At 33.1% G+C, this 17,566-nt stretch overlaps 3 long non-coding RNA genes across 3 annotated transcripts; 2 read left to right on the forward strand and 1 right to left on the reverse strand.

Annotated features, from left to right (window-relative positions):
- The first annotated feature begins 51 nt into the window (after nt 1-51).
- LOC123876326 lies at nt 52-16,850 on the forward strand. Its single transcript, XR_006798321.1, has 3 exons — nt 52-64; nt 15,357-15,360; nt 16,108-16,850. It is a non-coding gene; the product is annotated as an uncharacterized LOC123876326 (long non-coding RNA).
- LOC123876327 lies at nt 5,503-6,206 on the forward strand. The gene is made up of 2 exons (XR_006798322.1): nt 5,503-6,012; nt 6,059-6,206. It is a non-coding gene; the product is annotated as an uncharacterized LOC123876327 (long non-coding RNA).
- On the reverse strand, nt 16,390-17,177 carry LOC123876325. Its single transcript, XR_006798320.1, has 2 exons — nt 17,064-17,177; nt 16,390-17,012 (listed from the first exon to the last, which is right to left on the reverse strand). It is a non-coding gene; the product is annotated as an uncharacterized LOC123876325 (long non-coding RNA).
- Between the last annotated feature and the right edge of the window lie 389 nt (nt 17,178-17,566).

Below are 17,566 nucleotides of genomic sequence, written 5' to 3' on the forward strand. Positions count from 1 at the left end.
GAAAATTCTCGAATTCGGATCGGATGCCGTGCATAAAGAGCCTCAAACAGCTTTTATTTACAGGGTAGAAATAATAAGTGTCCACAATCAATTGTTTTTTATTACAGGAGTTATTAAAAAACTTGATTTTGCCATTTGAATGTATAAAGAATAATTAAATATATTTGCAAATTATTTGTTATTTATGAATATATTGTTATATTGTGACTAAATTTACTTGAAGATAATATATTAAAATGTAAAGAATAGTTTCTATTTCAGTTTCACCCTGTACGGGTAAGTGAGAACCATTTGAGTGTATAAGGAATTGTGAAACGCACACAATAGCGAATGCATGTCTGAATTACTAACGCACACGTACGTCGAGCGAAATAATGATAATACAGAATATTATATTATACGTATTACATAAAATTATATATATTTTCTTTAAAATTTTGAAAACACAAAAAAAAGTCGTAGCAATAGAAAATATTATAATAAAATAGAGTTAAAAATAATTTCGAAAGAATATGGTACTAATGTACTTGACAAGTGTTTGAGCGGTGTAATTTTTTACTTTATATAATTACTTTAACACGCTAATACGTTGTTTTATTACATCATAAATATTTTGTGCTATGTATTTTGATTTTGATTGTAATTTATAAAAATTGTTAAGTAAAATATGTGATATTCGTTTAGTAAATGATTTTTTTTAACAGTATCATCGACGTTTATATCTTGATAGGTTCTTAATTCTTATAGATAAAAGATAAATCCAATGTGATTTTCAAAGTTAGATTGATTTTGTCGAGAGTCGGACGCACGCTTAGATGTATGGTTGTGTATTGGTTGATAGCCAAAGTGTTGTCCGTGGGCATGTTTAAAAAAAAAAATTAAAAATGTACATACATTTATTCAACAACCAAGTAGATTCTTGTGAAAATTACGGAATGGGCCTATCTATATAAATTCATCGATGTAATATCACAAGGTTTTAAGTTATTATAAAATATATTCCATTATCGCAAAAAAAAATTGACATAGTTTGGACAGCATCATAATTTTACATAGTACAATTTTATTTTGAAGACAGACTTGTAAATTTTATTAAGTACCTACAAAGTGTCTGCTATCTGTGCCTAGTTCATTTAAAGTAAATAAAGGGCATCATTCCAGGTGGGCAAATCTTTTGTATGCCATTGCCAGCCAAAGGCAAAAAAGAACCTGATATTATTATAATTAAACACCAAATATTTAGGTCCATCTTCTGATATAAAATTCAACCTCAAAATAAAATATTTAACGATGTTTTAATGTTTCGGTTAAATATTTTATTTTTTATTTATCAATCAATAAACTAGTGAAATAAGAAATAAATGAAAATTAAGTACTTACGTCATATTAATTTCTGTGACATTGAAATCAGGTTTGAACAGAACAAGTGTAAATTCAAAATTTATAACACCCCCGACAAGTGAATAGGACAGTAAGAACACTCTCGATCAAGCCACCTTTCAAACAAAAAAAACTAAATTAAAATCGGTTCATTAGTTTAGGAGCTACGATGTCACAGACAGATACATACGTCAAACTTATTACATCCCTATTTTCGGATCGGGGGTTAAAAACAGGTTCTTATTAGTATGTAAACTGGTAAAAAAATAGGTCCCGAATTGTTAAACTATGAATGATGTCTTTTAGAGAAGCAATCTAAACTAACATTTTTGATATCACAGAACAATAATAATCTTTAATCCTAAGTAAGAATGTAAATATAAATCTAAATAGCCACGACGGCCTCAATTATTACTACGGTAATAATTGTATTTAGATAAGAATAATAGTAGGCTTTAGAATTATTACACCATTCATTTATGTAATTTTAATAATACTTAGCATTTTTACTAAAAGGGATCAGACACATACATGCTCGACGAGCAAGTTCGATATAGATCATAACTATAGCAATGCGCGATACTGAATATAATAGAAAAATATCTTTCCTTGGACCAAAATATGTTATGGAATAGTTACCTTGTATAATAATACTTGTCATACAATAATATAATATGTATGGAAAGTACCTACTGCGGAGTTAATTCGACCAACGCATCGATCTCAAATGCTAATTGCTAAGTTTTATTGAAAATATGGAAATGTAAGCCATGAATATTGCAACAATTGCGCAAAATAATACTAATAACAGAGTAGCTTGTACATAATATATTGATGTATTAGATTTTTGTATAAAAGATAAAACATCAAAAAATAACATTCATTGTACATTTATTTTTCATTAATATAGTTAAACATTAAGTTTTTTTCTTATAGTTACATTAATTTGCGTTGTACTTCCTGCGTTCAATTATTAGTTTTAGCGTTATTTTTTTGCTTAAAAATTCACTGTCAAAAAAAAGAAATCTTATTTTTTCTCGGTTTCTTGTAGTTTTGTGATACTTATAGTTATTTTTATATTCAGTAACTAGCGACCCGCCCCGGCTTCGCACGGGTGGACATTTATTTTTCTATTTTCCGGGATAAAATATAGCCTATACGGATTCGGAAGAATCCCTCTAAGTAATGGTAAAAGAAATTTTGAAATCGGTCCAGTAGTTTTTGAGCCTATTCAATACAAACATACAAAAATACAAAGGTTTCCTCTTTATAATATTAGTATAGATAATATTATTTTTTACAATGTAAGATGCAGAAATCCAAATCTCTAAAATTTTATTTTGACAGTGATTTTATAAAGCAAACTTTTTTTATGTGGACAATAGTCGTGATACTAACATTTAGTTGCGTATATTTAGTTAAGGCCAATCGTCACATGGTTACAATGGATAAAATAATCTTGTGACGTACTCACCCTAACATAATTAATACTAATTATTATTATTATTATGTTATTGATTATATTTTTATAATTCGTCGGCAAACCGCCTTTGTCAATTCTTTAGAGCTTCATTTCATTTTTATTCTTAAATTAGTGGTTTATTTTATAATTACATAAATATATTTAAATTATATGATTTCTAAATTCTTATTAATTTTACTCAAACACTCAGCCATTTACTTAGTCACTTAAGATAAGGCGGAAGTAGTAACTGATTGTAAATTATGACTTTTGTACTAACCTGAAAAATCATATTCATGTGATCTTTATTAGACTGCATTATTATTATATTTGAGATGCACTATCAGTCACACACACATAAAACAAACTGTTCATGTAAGATCACATGTAAAACAAGCTATTCATATAAGATCACACATAAAACAAGCTGTTCATAAAATATAAAAAAATATATACAGGCTGTAAGGAATATGCTAGCGAAAAGTGAAATCAGGGATTCCGTTTAATCTCTTAGAATTGGAATTTGTCGTCGGTCTTTTCGTGATTTCGACTGGGATTTTCTTAGTTTTTTTAGCTAATTATAACATGGAATCAGTTATGTAATCTATCCCAACTTGTTTACATTTACATAGTTACATCATTAACTCATCGCTTTCGAAAGAAGTTGTTTTGTGATTTCGTTACGAGCATCAAGTGCAATCTACTGACGAAGCTGTCATAAGCATGTTCCATACACCCTGTATACGAAAAATAAACATTTACGGCCTTTATGTATTAAGTTATATATGATGTGTTATATACACGAGCATATTAAGATAATATACATTATCTAAAAGTATTATATTGCATCTTTGTGGGTTTAACATACAAATATGCAATGTAGTATCGTCACATTCAAATACTACTACAACCAAGCTGAAATCCACCTCAACTAGTTACTAAGTTTAGATACTAATTAAGGCTTTGTTCAGATTTTAATAAATTCGTGGTTCGTTAATAGAAGTTATTAAAAACATAAGTATACCTACTTATGTTTTTAATAAATAATTTTTAATAACAGTTTTACACCGAACACTAAGGTACTGGAATTGGTCCACAAAGAGAGAGAACTCATGTCCACCATCATGCGAAGGAAGCTCGCTTTCTTTGGGCATTTACAGAGAGGAGGACAATTCTCATTCCCAAGATTAGTTTTGGAAGGGAGAATTGCAGGCAAAAGAGCTCAAGGTCGCCAAAGACGTAAATGGTTGGACGACATAAGGGGGTGGACAGGGCTTAGTTACCCGAAGTTGAAAGAGGCGGTTTTTAATAGAGAAGCTTTTCGGATGATGATCGCCAAACTTCGTTTCGAAGAAGGCACGCGATGATGATGATACCTACTTGCAAAAAAGTTTTTTTTTTTGATTCAACTATTTATTTACATAATATATTAATCTATTAAATCTCATCATCCCTTGCCTGGGTAGCGGCGAAGGAGTGTCATTTCAAATCTTGGAGGCTGAATATTGCATGCGGTAAGGTAGAATTGGCAGAACACTGACAATATCTGACTTAATTAATTAATATATAACTTAATTTATTATTCCTTTTACTGCTACATGAAAAAAATAAAAAAATATATATGTATTAAGATCTGTAAACTGAACCGAGTTTCTTCGATTATAGCTAAAAACACTCGATCAAGCCACCTTTCAAACAAAAAAAAACTGAATTAAAATCGGTTCATTAGGAGCTACGATGCCGCAGATAGATACACAGATACACACGTCAAACTTATAACACCCCTCTTTTTGGGTCGGAGGTTAAAAATGCTGGCAAGATAAAAGGCACGATACGTATTTAAAATCTGAACAAAGTTTAATGATCGTTTAATTTTATTTTCAAATTAGGTAACTTGTAAATTGGCCTTAGGCGAAAACTGCAAATGCTGTTGTATATTATTATTATAATTTAAATATAATAATAAGTCTAATTAATTTTAAAATACCTGTATGATATAATATTATCTGAACGGAATCTCCCTAACACACATGTAGTCTGTACATATTTTTGATTCTAATAGCATAATATGGGGTGATATCAAAATCATTGGGTGATATCAAAGACGTTTGAGTTAATTTTTTGATGAAATTCTTTTCCTACCATGCATTGTTGTATTTTAACCATTTGAACTTTTCCTTAGGAAGGTTTTTATTGGTTGGTTTTTTTCCTTTTATTGTTTTATGTATTCTAAATTACAAATAAGGTGGCAATGTTTTTGATGTCACCCTAGGATACATAGCTAAGTTAATTATAAGGGTCTTACAGTTGAAGAAAGAAATGAAAAAGTAGTATGTACAAAATTATTGAGTTAAATATACGTATGTATATAAGTAAATATAGGTTTATATAGGTAAGGCGGAAGGTAAGGTGGAAATAGCATTGAACTTTGAAAACTGTGCTGTACTAAGTAGTTTTGTGTCTCGTTACATGGAAAACAAAATGTGTAAACTGATGAGTTATTATAGTATCGTTAGTTAAATGTAAACCTAATCGTTATTTAACAACTAATTTTATTATTTGAAAAAATTTCAAAAAAAACCTCGACTGCGGTTTGCACTGCATCTTTTTCAGCCCACACCTTAAATCGCATAAAATCCGCCATTTTGATTTTTCGGGTTCCGTAAATAAATAAATTAATAATAATAATAAATGCCAACGGAACCCTATTACTAAGCCCCAGTGGGATGTATATTGCGAACCATAATAGGTAGAGAGATGAAATTCTTACAGAATGTGTATTTTCGCTATAAAACAACAAACGGTAAAAAATCAAAATTGCTGCCTTGAAAATTAAAAAAATTAAAAAGTGTTATGGTGCGGAACCCTTCGTGTGTGAGTCCGACTCCCACTTTGACCGATTTTTTCAAGAATTTTATGTACTCGTGATACACGCGCCATCAAGACGTATCTAATAACGTATCTTTTATCAAAATCGGTTGAGCCGTTTAGTAGTTACGAGCGGGCATAGGAACGAACATACATACCTACATTTAAAACAACTTTTCCTGTATTGGCCCTTAAAATCTTTATGGCAATGTACAAACCTATAATATACGAAACGAGAAGCTTAAATTGCCTGTAAATAGTTAAATAAGGATTTGTAATGACAATTCGGTATCTGTTGGTGAGTATGACAACGAGCTATGAAAACTATCTTATAATTTTATCACTAAGTTTTCACTATTAATTTTTTTTTAATGCACAGTTTATTCAAAAAACGCATTTTTTGTTTAGGTTTTTCTATTAACCAAAATTAATGTTGTATGCTCATTGATTATAGCATGGTAATTTAAGATCAATAATAATGTACCTACATGTAAATGAAAAATATCACTAAAAAGAATGCCAAAAATTCAGTAGTGTGCACAGAATATATGTAGATTAATAATAATTAATATCATTAATAATTAATATCAATAATTTGGTTACATTTCGTACGTATAATAGAAGTAGAACGGCCTCCATTGAAAGATGTTGATGTTGGTGCACACATGTGTAGGCTAACTATAAGATTTTACGTCTCAATAACGGAGAAAGGTTCACGAAAATAATAATCGTACACGACAGTAGTATGTAAATAATCTTTAATATAATAGCATATCATATATTTAAGGATTTTTAAATGTATTATAATTATAAGAAAACTGCATGAATGTACTGTCGCTCTAACCGTAGTATATAAATAGTTTTTTATGTGTATGTAATAATTATACGTACTATATGTATATGTTTCGATAGGAAGGATGCACTGTATCATAAGAAAATTCTTTAAAATTATGTAAATATTTTTCTTTCATATTTAAGAAAACATTGTAAGACGTCGAAGATTGCAACAACAAGTAGTATGTAATACATACTATGTATATAGCTTTCTTAGTCATATTCAAGTTTAGACTTTAAAAGAAGAACATCAAGGTAAAGTACGAAGCAAGTGAAAACAGTAAGAAGTTACATCTACCATTTATTAGGGATATCTACTACTTATCTTGAAGATACGGTTCGAGTTAACACGCCATCATTAAATAGAGATATGTACGTAATTACCGGTCTAAATATATCTACTTTTATCGATATTAATAATGGTATCTAAATAACGTCAATATCTCGTTATTTTTACCCTTTTTAACGTTAACATATCGCTATAGCTACTTCGATAACGCTCCGAAAAATATCGGTGGTACAGTGAATTAAATTAAAACTTATCAGTTTGATTAAAGCATTTTACAACTTATTACTTCTACGTAAAGATTATTTTTATCACATAAGTAAGCTATTTTTTTGCAATTTTGTCGATGCGACTCCTAACTTGCGTCGTACTTTATGATATGATATAACTTTGTACTTACTTAAGTTAAATTTTTTACTGTAGTAAGAAAACAAACCATTGCTTGTAAACAGTAGTATGTAAATATTTAGTCCTTATAGATACAATATGTCATAAATCATAAATAGCTACTAGAATACTATGGTTTCGTTGCATAAATACAATTAGCCTCTTACCTACTTTTGAATTAGGTATGTATATTCTGTATTCAAAGCATTCAAAAGAACTCAAATTATTCAAGTTTTTTAGCGGCTCTCATATTCAGTGAAAAAAAGTTGTAGAATAGTAGGTACAGTTACAGTAACTATGAAATAACCTGTTCGAAAATGTCAGCGGATATTATTGGTAATCAGGCGCACACATTATATTTTTTTAATTTGGGTAGTTTTTATTCCGATATGAGCAACTAATAGTTTTAGCTAAAGTAACTGTAAAACAAGCATTTCTAAAATTACATTGTCTAATATGGTCTAATAATAACTTTCTCATTTGAGCATAACTACACAGAATGCCAAATAAAATATAAAATATTAATTATGAACAGCAAAAATAAACTGTATGAAATATTTTACTTCTTAATACAATATAGAGGTTCTGCGAATGAATTCCAATTACATAATATAACTAGTAGGACCCAATCTTCAATACCTTGGCTGTGCTCCTCACCCGTCTCCCAAATCCTCAATCATCAGCTCTCTCCGTTTATACGAAACCGTTGCGTCTGTGAAAAAAAAAATTTCATACAAAATTTTACTGCAGAGGTGATCAATGAGTTAGTGAGTCTGTCAGTCAGTGAATCAGCACGAAGAGTTATACCTACATGTATTAATAGTTAAGCATCATAATCGAGTCGTATCTATATGACTGTATATAGTCGAGGGAAAATTTCGGAAGAAAAATCATATACAAATCCCGTTAATGCGCCCCATCCGGGTGGATAGATCCATGTTTCCGAGTATACACCCTAAGGTGGCCAAGTTAGGATGGATAAATGGAATGAGCCGATTAGCAATGTCAATCAAACAGATATAGTGACTAACTACTAAATAATAATATACTATTACCAAATACCATATGCGCTGACATATTCGAAAGATTCTTATGTATTGTATATTATCTTAATGTTATAATATAAGGTGCCAAGGTGATAAAATGTGACTAATTATTATTATCCCACCAAAAACATTTCATGTAAAAAGTTAGCCAAGACTCACAAGTTCATAATGTTTTCACTGTTAAAAAGTTATGAGATCTCTAGTAGAGCCAAGCCCCTAGCTGATCTTAGATTTGTGCTGGCCATGGGACCTATCCCAAGTCCAAAGTAATATAGCTCTTAAATGTTCTTGACTATATCACATTTATAACAATAAATAACAAATCACTCTACTTACAAGCTCTGATTCTACAAACCCTACATCTTGGTAAAAAAAAGACGGCTTGGCCGTTTAATAACTTTTAACGTTTAATATGTTATGTCATGTAATAGTTTTACGAACATTAAACGGCCAAGCCGTACTATTTTTACCAAGATATAGGGTTTGTAGAATCAGAGCTTGTAAGTAGAGTGATTTGTTATTTATTGTTATAAATGTGATATAGTCAAGAACATTTAAGAGCTATATTACTTTGGACTTGGGATAGGTCCCATGGCCAGCACAAATCTAAGATCAGCTAGGGGCTTGGCTCTACTAGAGATCTCATAACTTTTTAACAGTGAAAACATTATGAACTTGTGAGTCTTGGCTAACTTTTTACATGAAATGTTTTTGGTGGGATTTCATTTCTTTTTGGCAGGTGCCCTAAATTTTTTTTGGATCTATTTCTTGTAGGTACATCATTTTCATGGCCCACTCTCTATCGTTACCTCTTTTTTTAAAAGCTTTTATTCAACTTGCAATGTACTCGTATGTAAGTATGTTTGTTCGGATGGAATCTGGCAACTCAATTTTGAAGCAGATATACCAAATTTCAGTCTTTTAGGACTTCAGGAAACACAGATACTTGGTACGTTTGATAAATCTGCCACGGACATCTTATCATGTAAACTTTAGTATTCGAGCAACAGATTTTACAGATATGCATCTCATATACGAGGGGATGAAGGGGGACCCGATTTCTTAATTTATCTGTTGTTCATAATTCTTGAAATTCCTACTTAATGCCAAATTTCAGTCTTCTAGGACTTCAGAAAGTACCCTAGAATTTGTGACTAGAGGTTTTGAATGTCGATAAATCTGAAACTATAAAAGCTAAACAATTGATACTCAGTACGTTTAATGAATCTGCCAAGGACATCTTATCCTGAAAATATCAGCATTCTAGCGATAGAATTTAAAGATTTGCTTCCCCCATACAGAGGCGTAGAGGGGTGAAATTTCCAATTTCTTAATTTTTTTGTAGTTTGTATGCAATTTCTAGTCTACATACCAAATTTCAGTCTTCTAGGACTTCGGGAAGTACCCTAGAATTACAGACTAGAAGTTTTGACTGTCAATAAATCTGAAACTATAAAAGCTAGACAATTGATACTCAATGCGTTTAATTAATTTGCCAAGGACATCTTATCCTGAAAATATCAGCATTCTAGCAACAGAATTTACAGATTTTCTTTTCTCATAAGAGGCGTAGAGGGGGGGAAATTCCAATTTCTCAATTTTCCTGTAGTTTGTATGCAATTTCTAGTCTACACACCAAATTTCAGCCTTCTAGGACTTCGGGAAGTACCCTAGAATTACAGACTAGAAGTTTTGACTGTCAATAAATCTGAAACTATAAAAGCTAGACAATTGATACTCAATGCGTTTAATCAATCTGCCAAAGACATCTTATCCTGAAAATATCAGCATTCTAGCGACAGAATTTACAGATTTGCTTTTCTCATAAGAGGCGTAGAGGGGGGGCATTGCCAATTTCTTAATTTTCCTGTAGTTTGTATGCGATTTCTAGTCTACATACCAAATTTCAGCCTTCTAGGACTTCGGGAAGTACCCTAGAATTACAGACTAGAAGTTTTGACTGTCAATAAATCTGAAACTATAAAAGCTAGACAATTGATACTCAATGCGTTTAATCAATCTGCCAAGGACATCTTATCCTGAAAATATCAGCATTCTAGCGACAGAATTTACAGATTTGCTTTTCTCATAAGAGGCGTAGAGGGGGGGCATTGCCAATTTCTTAATTTTCCTGTAGTTTGTATGCAATTTCTAGTCTACATACCAAATTTCAGCCTTCTAGGACTTCGGGAAGTACCCTAGAATTACAGACTAGAAGTTTTGACTGTCAATAAATCTGAAACTATAAAAGCTAGACAATTGATACTCAATGCGTTTAATCAATCTGCCAAAGACATCTTATCCTGAAAATATCAGCATTCTAGCGACAGAATTTACAGATTTGCTTTTCTCATAAGAGGCGTAGAGGGGGGGCATTGCCAATTTCTTAATTTTCCTGTAGTTTGTATGCAATTTCTAGTCTACATACCAAATTTCAGTCTTCTAGGACTTCGGGAAGTACCTTAGAGGTTTTGAGTAGAGGTTTTGATGATCATCAGTGAGGGACGAAAACGGCGTATTTTAGGTATCAATAAATCTGTAACCATAAAAGCTAGATATTTGATACTTAGTATATTTAGTAAGTTTGCTGAGGACACCTTATACTGAAAATTTCAGCTTTCTAGCGTCATCCAGACCGAAGTTATGACGGGTCGAAAATACGGCGAAACACTTCGAGAAAAAGGTACTACGTAGCGCCCCGGCCGCCGTTTGGCTCGTCTTGGCGGGGGCACTGCCGTGCCCCCTGATATGAACTTGACTTGACACACTCGGGCATGATTTGTAGTTTGTACAGTAGGTAATTAGATAAGGCTATGGGCTAAGATCCAGCGCGTGCCAGACCTTCGTTATTTTATAAAAGCTATAAGTTTCTCTGCGTATTGTCTCCAATACAGGGGGGAACGATCAGGGACTGTAAAGTTTAGACCATGGTGGCTTTGGGAGATAACAGGTAATAAAGTTGTAAAAAAATCTTACGTTAAACTATAAAATCTAATGTTTTTTGTTTTTTTGTTACAATTTATTAATGTTTAACTAGCTATTTATTATTCACTATTCATTATTTAAATATATTATAAAATATAAATAGTCTGGCAGGGGTTGTCACGATACTTAGTGTCTGGCGATGTATGACGTGATTTCGAATACTATTCCAAAGAAAACATGAAAAAATTAGACTTTATACGTTGACGTAAGATTTTTTTATTTATTACCTGTTATCTCCCAAAACCATCATGATCAAAACTTTATAGCCGTTCCTCTCTGTGTTGGGGACAATACGCAGAGAAACTTTCAGATTTTATAAAATAACGAAGGTCTGGAAAACCTGGCTCTCTCTCTACTAGCTTTAAGTTTTATTGTAACATTTTCAATATAGGTATATCACGTTAATATTTAAAAAACACATAACCATGAAACTCTTATAGCTCGTTCACACAAGCGTAGATGTTGCGCGTACCATTGCGTTGTAATGTATGGAACTGTATGAAACATGGCACACCGCTTGCGTATAGCGTGAATGTATGCGTAACCCGGTGTGTTAGGGGTTTAGGCGCGTCACTACGCGTGTGTCACGTGTACGCAATTGGTGTGCATCGGCGTTTAAACTCTTCTGCTTGACTATGAGCATCATCATCACAATCAACCTAGCGCCGGCTCATTACTGAGCGTCGTAGGTCTCCTCTCAGAATAGGAATGGTTGGGCCATTCTCATTTGAGAACATTATGGAGAATTCTGAAGCATACAGGTTTCTTCACGATGTTTTCTTCACCGTTAAAGCAAGTGATATTTAATTTCTTAAAACGTGTAAAACTCCGAAAATTTAGAGGTGCAAGCCGGGAATCGAACTCCCGATCAACTTAGTTATCTGGATACATTGGAAAGTTCACTATTAATTGTGTTTTAGAAAACTAAGTAAGTATGTATCTTTGATATAAAACTAAGTGCCTTTATTTATCTCTGAAATATATTTTTATCAAACTGAAGAGGTAGCATCGTTTTTTTATATTTCCTCGTTTTTTGTAAGTTTATTTGTAGCAAATAGCAATAAAGATTTTTCTATCTATCTATCTATTTAATGAATAAAAGAAAAACATTGACGGATTATTTTATGAATGCATAATATTAGTACCTACTCGTAAGTCCATTAGACTATTGGTAATAGAATCTAGGTTTGATTAATCCCCATCATCATAATCTTTGTAACTGTCAAATATATTAAATAGAAAAATAGTAAGATTTAATTAAAATAAGATAAGGTTTGCCAAATTATATCATTAGTTTTAGTACTCGTAGGTTATTACATTAAAGGAAGTGTAAATTCACTCGTTTGAAATCACTACTATAAGCCATAAATAGTTAATAATCCCTGTAGTAGGCGTGAGTGTAAATCCAGAGTTCTTATAAGAACTATATCATTATTTTTTTATAATTGTAAATTACCAGGGAAGTAGCTATAAGTATAGAATAGCTTATATTAACTGCATTACTAAGGTTATATTATAGGATGGAAGGTAGTGACACAATGAATAAATACCAACCCTAGTGACCCTTGGCAGTGAGAGAGGTTGTAAAGAAATAAAAATAGGAACAACAAAAGATAGAACGTAGAACTAATTATGTATGATGAAAATGCTCAAACAAATGCTAGGTATGCATTATATAAACATATAATAAACAAATACATAAAGAAGAGAAAACTACAACACACAATACCGCTTATCACCTTATCGCAAAGAAAGAAGCGATATCTTTCAGGCAACCTAGAAAAAGGAAATAACATAGCTAACAAAAACAAAGCACTCTATTGGTCTTAAGCTTTAAGGCCTCGATAGCTCAATAGACAAGAAGCGGACTGAAATTTTAAGTTTATGGGCCAGCGCAGACATGCGTGTAGGAGTCGAATCTTTTTGATAACTACCTAAACTCAACTTTATGTACTTTGATATACCGTTGAACTTGGTATACTTGCTGAACACAAAACACGAAGGACGCGCGCCTTGTTTGGACGCGAAAGGTTTGCCGCGCGCTGCCACCGTTATACCAAACTAAATAAAGCTTAGTTTGAGTTGTTATCAAGAAAGATTCGCCCCCGCTCTGCCAGTGTGCCTTGCGCCTAAGACGCAATAATTTATTACTGTCCAATGACTCTTGTTTGGGAATGATCATTAATTTGCTTCACGCTTTCCCGAAAGTGCCTTAGATTTATGATAAGTATAAGGGCCATAACAGACACGATGCTTTTAGCATTAGCGATCGGCGATTTGGTTGCTTTTCAGAAGCTCGATGCCACCATTGAACGCACACATATAATCTCCAGTCACACGATCAAGTCGATTTTATTTCTTGTTTCAACAGCGATTGAACGCAGAAAGTCGTCAAAACGCGACGCAGCATCGATTCAGTCGCAAAATCGCTGGTAGCTGATGCTAAAAGCATCGCGTCTACCATGGTCCTAAGGGTTTAATTCTATATCTCAAATATATAAAATATTATCCTTATTCTTCCATTATTTATAGGAAATACCTAAGTAGTTAACTACATATTTCATTATACCACGATAAACTTTTTCAGCATCAAAAACATTAAATATTGATTTGAAATTTCGAATAAATGTTATAGCAACGCGGCAGGATCGGAGTCATTGAAAACTGAAAAAAAAATATCAACCTATCTACCTAATTAATAATATTATTATATTATAAATATTATATTTAAAACTCTTCTTGTCCTTTATCCCAAGCTATGTAAGGTCGGCACAACATATCATAAAACTCGGACATAATATGAAAATAAAATCACTAGAAGGTGCCCGCGACTTCATTCGCGTTAGTTTCGGTTACTCGAAAATTCTGTGGGAACTCTTAGATTTTCCGAGATTCATTACGCCAGTCGTGAGTTAACGACGATGACGGGGAAGAGTGGGTCAAATATTAGTTTAACAACTTAATAATGCATAAAGACATATTTTCTGGCAGTAAGGAAAAATTGGTATTCGTAAACTAATAAATGTCTTCGCACATGGCGACATTTTCACGCGCGTTTAGAAGTGAAACGATTTTGACGCAACAGAAACGCGCTGTAAACTAATACAGTCCAGCCAGTCCAACTTTGCATACACATGCAATATACTTTGTAGCGATGTAGACGTGTGTTTATAAAACGCGCGTTTGACTTCACGTGGAAATTCGCCATGTGCACACGCACTAATATATATTCCTACATTAAGTTTATTTAAGTTATGTATTAAATACAAAAAAGAATATTAAGAAACTTATTTTTAAGTTAATATTATGGTTGTGTGATGTTACGTATCTTGTGTGATATGTTAAACGATTTCCTGTCCTTCACCCTTTTTATAAACCCCGGGTCTGGAAGTTAACAGTATAAAAAAAATTGTCCTATGTCTACAATTACTTATTAACTACATACTAACGCCTGAATATTGAATCGCCTATTAAAATTGAAGGTCGCCTTATGCGAGTTTTTTTTTTTTGACTATAAAACCCTGCCAGAAACATACAAACAAACTAATTCTCCCATCATCAAAATTAGTACTTACTTCACAAATCTAATAAAGCCAGACAATGTATCAAATGGAAAGTGTACCAAACAAGTATTTAGATGTCATAAATAGGAGCAATATCCAAACATATCGCAAGATCTTCATTTATTGACGCAGAATCCTCAGAACATTGCTTAAGAAGGTCTTCTGCCACTTCAAGCAGGAATGATAGCTATCAGATAAATTAGCCGAAGGGTATATTGAAGAATAGATTGAAAACAATTCTAAGATAACCACTTAAATAAATGAAGCTATATTAAAAACTTCGCCTTTTGAACCTCGATCGTCAATTTTACTGATCTACGAGTCCATTTTGATAAATTGACTACTGAAACTTCCACTTTTCCAACACTGAATACAAGCCAAAGTATTGAACAAGTTAATTTATCTAGCAAAAGTTTTCAGTTCTCGTTATCAAACTGTACCAACTGCAATATGATAAAATGCAATATGACTGAAACTTTAAATATGAATTAAAACTTTGTTTTTTTTTTTTTTAATTAATTTTTTATTGTTTTCTCACATTAGAGAAAAGTAATATGTACAAGTCTCGGCTAAGATAGCAATAAATGGTTTCTTTAGTACTGCTCGTTTACACAGGCTGCGTAAGCGTAAACGTAGTGTGTAGACATGGCATACCGTTTGCGTGAAGTGAACGTTCACGTAGACGTAATGCATGCAGTTATGTCTACGGATTCACGCGCGTCACTACGCACGTGTACGTGTTGCATACCTACGCAAGTGGTGTGAATCGGCCTTAGTGCTTTATTTCAGGTCTGGACAATAATGTACTATTGTTAGTATAGACTCGAATATTAGGCGGCGATTTAATATTCTGCTGAAAACCTAAACACTCTCTCTACCTTAAAGTGTCTTATAGATAAAATTTGCAACTTCGGATTAACACCACCTCTCAGATTAGGTTGAAAACGTATTTCATACAACCCATCCAAATGCTAATAGTAAGCTACGTATTCTATAAGAGTGCCTGTCCACTAAATCGGAGCTGAGTGGATGGCTACTTCGTATCGAGACTTCTTGAATTCGGATCGGATGCAGTGATCCATTTTTCTGACGTAGTCTAAGGCTGAAATCTATAAAGCGCACTTTGACTTTGCTCTGACTTAAGATTGAGTTAAAAAGAGACAGATTTATGTGAGAGATATAGCTCTGTCTCGTTTTAACTTTGTCTTAAGTCTAAGCAAAGGCAGAGCGCGCTCTATAGATCTATCTCACCCTAAGAGTTAAGATTAATATGAAGTAGCAACTTTTTTTTATAAGACTGTTTTTATTTCAAATCTGCACAACGCAGGAAAATTAATTGAAGCTTTCAACTAATATTATATTTTTGAAATACTTAGTTTCTCAATTTAATTTTAGACTGGAACCTATAAGTTCTGACTTTTTGAGTAAGTTCTGATACATTTAAATTAGTTGTATTACTATGAATATAAATTTTAATTTTCAAAGTTTTCATGTTTTTAAGATCTTAAAGTTAATTTTATAATTTGTATGTTATAATTTTACGATTTCAAATAGTTGTAATTCCATATTTTTTTACACCAACAATGTTATAATCATTATGAAGATACAGCAAGTGTTCTGTGTTTAGAACGAGTTTTTACACCTCGAAAACGTTTATAGATTTCGAGTAAAGTGGGCCTAAATACCTTGGTGCCGTGTGGTGACGGCAGATTAGAATACAGTTGTCACAACCCCACCTCTTCCCGCGGGTGTCGTACGAGGCGACTAAGGGAATATAGCGGAGGACGGGCAGCAGCGTCCTCTGTGCTTCTACTCTACCATCTACTGCGATCTTATTGAAGTTTTAGGTCCATTTTATGTATGACTTTATTGTCCTATACTGATAACTATTAGTTTTTAAACGATGTTGATACCTAGTTTCTACCAGTAGTTATTTAACTAAGCTTGAAGTTCACATCGGTAACATTTCTATTTGACCTTTGCTACCATAAAAAGGTTTTCTGCGGCTTAGAAAACCGTATTTGTATCGAATTGAACTCCTGGCTTATTTAAATTGAGCAACTTTTACATAATAGGTATCCAGTATCGTTTAATTTCTTGTCGTCCGTAAACTTTTCCTATTTAATTTTATATGTATCGGCTGATGACGTCCACTGGTGGACATAGATATTTTGAAATCGTGGCGTGCTGGTCATAGACGTCTAAAAGCTCTGCTTGCCCTAGTTGTAATAACTTAATATATGTTTGATTACGAGCTCTCAGTAAATTGCTTCCTACGATTTTTTATTTATTCAAAGACAAGTTAGCCCTTGACTGCAATCTCACATGCTGGCAAGTGATGATGCAGTCAAGGGATATGGCAGTTTTCATTGAACCCATACTCCTTTGGTTTCTACACGGCATCGTACCGGAAGGAGCCGTGCGTGGCGGCACGGCTTTGCCGGTAGGGTGGTAACTGGTAACTAGCCATTAAATTTCAAACCCCTGCCGGGAATCGAACCCGGGGCCTCTCACAAGACCACAGAGCTTATCATTGCGCCAGGGAGGCCGTCAAATACGTAGGCCACGTATATGCCTACCCTGGCTTATAACTCGGTGCACGCCACTGCTTGAAGGGACTTCCACACTACACGGGCTTCTTCTTCTTCTTCTTCTCCTTCTCTCTGGGCTGGTTTCCGCACTTAAACGTTTCCGTCTGTTATGCGTGTGTTGCCCCTCCCCGCCGAAGTACTACACGGGCTGTCTTGCGTCGCTT

The sequence above is a fragment of the Maniola jurtina genome, chromosome 21 (assembly GCF_905333055.1).
Source record: "Maniola jurtina chromosome 21, ilManJurt1.1, whole genome shotgun sequence".
Lineage (NCBI taxonomy): Eukaryota > Metazoa > Arthropoda > Insecta > Lepidoptera > Nymphalidae > Maniola > Maniola jurtina.